The sequence below is a fragment of the Pieris napi genome, chromosome 20 (genome assembly GCF_905475465.1).
Source record: "Pieris napi chromosome 20, ilPieNapi1.2, whole genome shotgun sequence".
Lineage (NCBI taxonomy): Eukaryota > Metazoa > Arthropoda > Insecta > Lepidoptera > Pieridae > Pieris > Pieris napi.
In genome coordinates, this window is record NC_062253.1 from 3478306 (window position 1) to 3485150 (window position 6845).

The 6845-nt window shown below is 32.1% G+C and overlaps 1 protein-coding gene across 2 annotated transcripts in view; it reads right to left on the minus strand.

Moving 5' to 3' along the window:
- LOC125059950 (solute carrier family 2, facilitated glucose transporter member 8-like) overlaps positions 1 to 2740 on the minus strand; it is a 36377-nt gene extending 33637 nt beyond the window's left edge. Inside the window, exons 1-2 of one of the 2 annotated variants that reach the window (XM_047664664.1) lie at positions 2500 to 2740; positions 1298 to 1299 (exon numbers count right to left, since the gene is read on the minus strand). The gene's annotated coding sequence lies outside the window, so the exon portion shown is untranslated. The remainder of the gene's footprint in view (positions 1 to 1297; positions 1300 to 2499) is intronic. The other variant, XM_047664665.1, reaches the window with a different exon arrangement.
- Positions 2741 to 6845: the final 4105 nt, after the last annotated feature.

Genomic DNA, 6845 nt, shown 5'->3' on the forward strand with positions numbered 1-6845 from the left:
CCCAAGAGTCTACTCCAAAGGGAACAAAATCAAAATTGGAGGAAATACTTTTGTATTTGAGCCTTTTGTTATTTTTCACCTGTTCTGCGGCCGCGACTTTGTTCTTGTTCGAGGGAGCTGAGTATTTGTTAATTTAAAACTACAGATAATCAATTACGCAGATTATGAAGGATGATATTAAACTCGGAAAAGTTTTTATAATATCAGTTTTTATAAACGTTTATGACTAAGTTTTGACAGGATAATCATAATTATTCGTTAGGTGTTTGATGATTGTGTGCACGTTTTGTTTCTTACAAGTTAATTTCTAAGTAACTTATATTAAACAGCCCAGTGCCCATGGTCTTATTACGGCGAGTACTGTATGTTTATGACCTAGATTTTTCTTAAGAAGCAACCGTTCTTTAAAATTCATTTACAAATTTGAAAAGTTAAAAGGAAATGTTTTAGCAAGATATTTAGGATCCCGGAACGAGTGTCCAGTCGTTGTAATCAATTTAATTGTCTTTGAGATAAGTAAAAGAAAAATATTTAATAATACATTTGTAATATAAGTAAATAAATAAATTGTTAACTGATTATTAATAAAATAGCGATAATAATAAAGACTATTTCTCTCCTCGAAGCCAATGGTTAAGTATAACTGCCGTGTCGAAAGGATTTCATATACGAATCTGGAACATCTTAATCAAAGATATCGTAACAGTATGTTATAATGTACAAAACTAATCATAACTAATATAGATTGTAGACGAAACGATCGCAAGTAGCGAGAGATATAGCTGCGAATGTTATTTCAAAATTGGACTTCGAAAAATGATATAATATATAGATATATATACTGAAGAATGCCTTAAATTGTAAACAATATGTTACGGTTCATAATCTAACGACAGCTTACTATCTCGCTTGATAGATTGCCTTGCGGTAAACAAACGTATTGAACCTAAAAGAGTTTTCGTTCGTTCAAAGAACGAAGAACGTAGTGTTTAATTTAAAACATACAAAGATTTTTGCTACAACAAACTTGTTTGATTCTTTATACAAATTTAGTCATTGAGTAAATAACCGGAAAATTTTACATCTGTCCGTCTAACAAAGAATCTTCTATTTTTGCGGTCAAATTAACTATCAATGTCAAATTATTATTTATCTTAACAAGTTCAAATGATAACTCCCGTGCTCAGTTATCTTAAGTATATGATTAAAAATACGATTACGCAAAGGTACAAATGGTCCAAAAAAATACGTTGTACCAATGAATAACTAAACTAAAACCTGTATCAACTTCATGAACTTCTAACTTGAGCTACTTTTAATAGAGTAGAAAATACCGACCGAAAAATACATGTAATATATAACTAACCAACCCAAAAAGATGCGTCGCTTATAAAATGATAATCCCAAATACTGGGATATGGTCACTACGGAATAATTTTTTGTATGCTTTGTTTGTAATCTATGGTTATAAGAATTTACGACGCAGCTGGTAGAATAAAGGGAACCCTTAGGCCCTTTCTCCACTGCTCCGGTCCGGCGTCGGATACCGGAATGAGTCATGAGAAAAATATCGGAAGGCCGGATTGCGCTTCTCCACTATATCCGATCCGACAATAATCGATACTTGTATATTTACCATGCAACACTTATATTAACTAAAACCCACATACTTTATTTTATTAATAAAACGTTCTAAATTCTGAATAATTTATTGCGCTGGCAAGTTTATTACTTTTTTTATATTGTCTATCTTAAAATATTATAAACTATTTAATAAATCATTCACTAATACTATGGTATAAAAATATAAATAAATAGCAACATAATTTGGTTTGGTCCAGGTTATCCAGATTATTTCAAATTAAAGAAACTATAAATAAACCTGTGAATAATAATTTATAACCTCTTGGATACTTGGACTGATAAAACACCGCATTCCGATCTAGCAAGTTATCGGATCGTTAAAAACCGGATGCCGGAGTAGTGGAGAAGTACGTAAGTACTGTTGTGTGTTTCCAAATCGGATCGGTAATTAACGTTTGCCGGACCGGAGCAGTGGAGAAACGGCCTTATATTGTACCGGGGGCCGGGGCCCGGTTTATGACAAAAAGGTTTTGTATTATAAGTTTATTGTCTATGAACACGTATTTTCAATTTTGTACGTAGCCAGTATTTCTTGAAAATACATTATCTTTATGTTATTTAAAGGGAATATTGAAAATAAAATGAATGTTTTCGCAATTTAAAAATGTTTATACTATATTGTTTAAGTAAACTTAATTGTTTTAAATAAATACTGTTGCAATTATATAATATATAACTATCCGGCTGAATTCGCGCAAATCAATAATTAAGACTTTATTTCAATTTATGTTTGTTTGATAAACTCATTTCCTCTAGTGGTGTATTACTAAAGTACGTCAATATTTTAATAAATTTATTTTTAATTAACACATACCTACTTTCTTAAATGTATCAATAAACTTAAACTATACTCACATAAATCAGTAGAAATCGTTTAAATCCTTTTTTAAGCCTGGGCCAAGATGGAATGTCTGATTGCTTTCACTTTGACACTTTCACAATAAATAATGTTTAATTTATGAAATATATATGAAATAACAATAATAGTAGTTATAAAATCCAAATTGCAGTCAAGACTCGGTAAGATCGTAAATCTTAAAAATCTCAAACACGTGCACCCATTACCGACTTAATTTACACACTGACTGAAGTCTATAGTCTACAAAAATCCACAGAGACCATAAGGAATAGAAGCGAATCCGGTCGCTGGTTGTTTGGCTTAAAAAAAGTAAACAAACGGTTGTTCGCACTCGTTGACTTTTCATTGAACTGCCAGTGACAAATAACAAACGTTTAGACTACAATAATTATAAACATGTGGAGCATAGATACTGTTTATAATATTTGAATTTAGAACTGTATTAAGTCGCGTTTCAACGAAGAAAAGATTTCTTTTAATTAAAAGTTTTTAGTTATCTGCATACCTATGTTTCATTTATTTGGCCTAGGTTTTAGTCTAAGGATACAATAAACATAATACGACCTTTAAAATAAGGGCGTATAGTATTCGCGTCAGGGGGCTTGAGACAACATTTCTTTTACATATGCGTGACCCACAAACAATTCGTTTAGCGTTTGTGGGTCACGCCTGTCGCAAAGTGATTTTGTTTTAAGCCCATGGTCAGATTCCACAGTCAAGGTTTATTTTCATAATAAGGATGAAATCTTAGAATATTAGTTCCAGAAACTCAAACTCAAAATAACTTTATTCATATAGATAAACAAGTACACTTATGAACGTCAGAAAATAAGTTAAATTAATTTTAAATTAACATTTACTTCTAGTTCGCGTCAAGGGCGTAGAGCGGGCAAGAAGAACTGGCAAGAAACGTTCCGCCACTCATACAAATTGAACTGGAGCAAGTCAATCCCAAGGATCATTTAAATATTTGTCAAATTTATAAAGAGCTTTATTGTTTAACGTTTAACAAGGGCTTTGAATTTATTTAGTGATAATTCTCTAATTTCGCTTGGGAGTTATTATGGAGGAATACAATTTCCATATAAGGAGTGGTTTATCTTCTGGAGCCTGGTTGGTCGTAAACTCAAAGTAGCCTAATGTGATCTTCCCGTATAAATTAATTTTCATTTAATACAATTTATTCGTGTATTAGATACACGATCAATCAATAGAAATAAGCAAATATTGTTATCTAATACCTCGACGTCAGTCGCTCCATGCGTCACTCGCAGCCAAGCGTTTATTAAGGCAGTTTTTACCGCGCACCACCACTTTGTGGAACTCCCTACTGAAGTATTTCCGAACCAATTCGACTTAGGGTCCTTCATGAAAAGAGCGTACCGATTCTCAAAAGGCCAGCAACGCAATTGCGAGCCTTCTATGTGTAGTGTCTATGGCGGTGGTATCACTTAACCTGTGTGCCTCCAGCACGTTTTCCCCCGGTTTTTATTTAAAAAATCTGTTTTGTGCAGTTGTGAAGTCGGTTCATAATCTGTAAATCCTCTGACAAAATCTGAGAAGTTTCGTATTCCATGTCCAATTTCGGGATGTTTCTTTATTAATTTAGGACTGAATCCCATTTACTCAAAATGGCGATATTTGTGTAGGCAACGCACAAAGAATTTTTTATCAAAACGCGATATAGTAATAGTAATAAATTATTTTTTGCCGTGAAATTGATACAAAAGAATGATTAATTACAAATACTCGTAACTGCTCAACAGCTAGATGAAAATTTCGAAATATCATTAGAAAACATATATTAATTATAGTTTAATATAATGAATGTTAAAAACCTTAAGTTCCCTATATTATGAAGCAGTGTGCCCTTAAAATCTTTTCACCTTCCTTGATAGTGAACGGTGGTGATCTGGGATTGCTTGCCGTCTTAAAACTTTAGTTTTATCTGTTTTATTTAAGTTGTTCTTTCATCTTTCATCTTTAACCACTTCATTAAAAACAAAATTATCACTAACATTTCAAAAATCACATTACATACATTTACTAAACATCTCAAACGATATCTTGTTAACCTGTCGTATTCTGATACTGAAAATATTCTTATTGTACAAAAATAGTTTTAATATAAATGTGTAGAAATAATTAATATAACTTATAAAATACTGTTTTCATGTCAAAAAGAAGAGACTGGCTGCCCACAACACAGGGAATCCTAGTGTGGGGGCCAGTGCACTTTACTTTATCTAAATATCTTGTATATTGTGCATAATAAAGTTTTCTTTCTTTCTTCTTTCTGTTACATTCTAGGAAATAATGTATCCAAATAATGTATGGTACAAATATAATACCCCTCTCAAGGTAGTGTGCAGCATAAACCACTCAACTGCGGCCCTCAGTTCGATTGAGCGATTAAAAATTCTCAAGACTCTAATGTCGAAATTAAATGGCTGATGCCCACAAATTAATTTATGGGTTTCTAAAGTCAAGGTGCTTTTATAGCGTAGGCGAATATTTGACAACAATTGATTATAAATAGCTTGACGTATTATCATGACATTATGTTAATGTTTTTATTATATGACATAGCAAAAATTTATGACATTTGCATGCCTATTTATATATGGCTGATTGTCCGGATATAAAAAACAAATAATGTGATTATAAAATCACATAAGGTTTGATTGTAATATAGTAAAATTCTAATTGTTAATTATGTAAGATAAATTTGCACGCCATTATATGTGGCAGAATATGCGGAGTTAAGATTGTACAACCATAAGATTTTTATACCATATTCTTGCAAATAAATGATTATTATTATTATTATGACGTCAGTATTGCTGACGTCATTATCTTCAACATCAACAACGTTTGTTGCTTTGGTACCTATCAGTCTCAGTCTCTCTCCTCTCCTCCGTCCTTCATGTCGTTAGACGACAATATTCCTATTGTTCATTGTAAGTTTCTACCTTCCTTTTTCCATGCGTAATCCTACGTGTATCTCCCTGCACCATTATTTAGGTGCTACCCTCATTTCTCGCTCGTTGTTACTACTCATCACATGGAATACGTCATATACATGGAATTGTCAAAATAACTAGTTCATCAATAGTTGGTCTACAGCTTACGCGTATGAAAAATAGCGAAAAATATATAATTTACAATTTTCTAACAATGTGAAAATATAAATTTTTGTGACGGTACATAAGTTAAATTCTCTTTGCCTAAGCTGGATTCACATTCGTAACATAAACGTGTATGTTTCACAAGTCCAAAAATGGTATCGGAAATTTTCCCACAGTTTGTCTTTACGATTAGCGGTTACTTATAATTATTATAGATGACATCACTTTATTTGATTCTGATTTAAACTTGATCATTCATATCAATATATCATTTTGTTAGAACCGACACATTTCTGTGTTTGTTATTTTTTAAAGCAATTACAGATACTGGCAAACTTCTTGAGCATTAAACAAGGGAGTGGGGGAAAGTTTGCGCATCGTACGCATCGCGGGACATAAACGTCAACAATTTACCAATCACGCGATCGACACGTCACTCTCCCGCCGCCGCGCCCCTCAATGATACCTAAAAATCGCTTCTGCGCAGGCAAGGACATTTGTTCAAGATGTTTGCCGGTATCTGTACTAAGGTGATGAGATTTATATTTCTTTCATTGCTGTTGCGAGTATGTGTGCCTTTTATAACTGACACTGAGATCCCGAGTCTAGATTTATCGCTAAGTGTGACTTCCGTACGTCGAAAACGCAAGTTATAGGGCGTGCAGTTTTCCTCGCGCTGTTTTCCTTACCCGCATGAACAACAAATAATTACGCTATTATATGGATATTTGTTTGAAATATCCATTTGTATACGGGGTTTTAACGCAAGAGCAGTGGTAGTAGCTACTATAATATACTCTATGTTACCATAAATGTGTCTTAAATTGATATAATCTTTGTATGATGAATCAAATTTGATGAATTTTATACAAAATTTAACATATATTAGACAAGTTAAAATACAAGTATACTGAGTGCAATAATATAAAATATTTTTAAGGAAATTATAAAGTTTAGGAAGTGGCTAAACATAACGAAAATAAATACCTGTAAATGTCCCAAAATACACCATCTCTCCAAAGATACGGTAAAAGAAAAATACATATTTTATTATAATTTAATTTAATTAATCTACGTATATACAATGAAGCAATTAAATTTTACTTAATTAATAGATTATTTAAATATATTATGTTTATTACTTTGATTTAATAACATTTGAGCGTATTATTCAAAGCTTATTACAATTTTAAATATTTTCGAAACATGCAAAA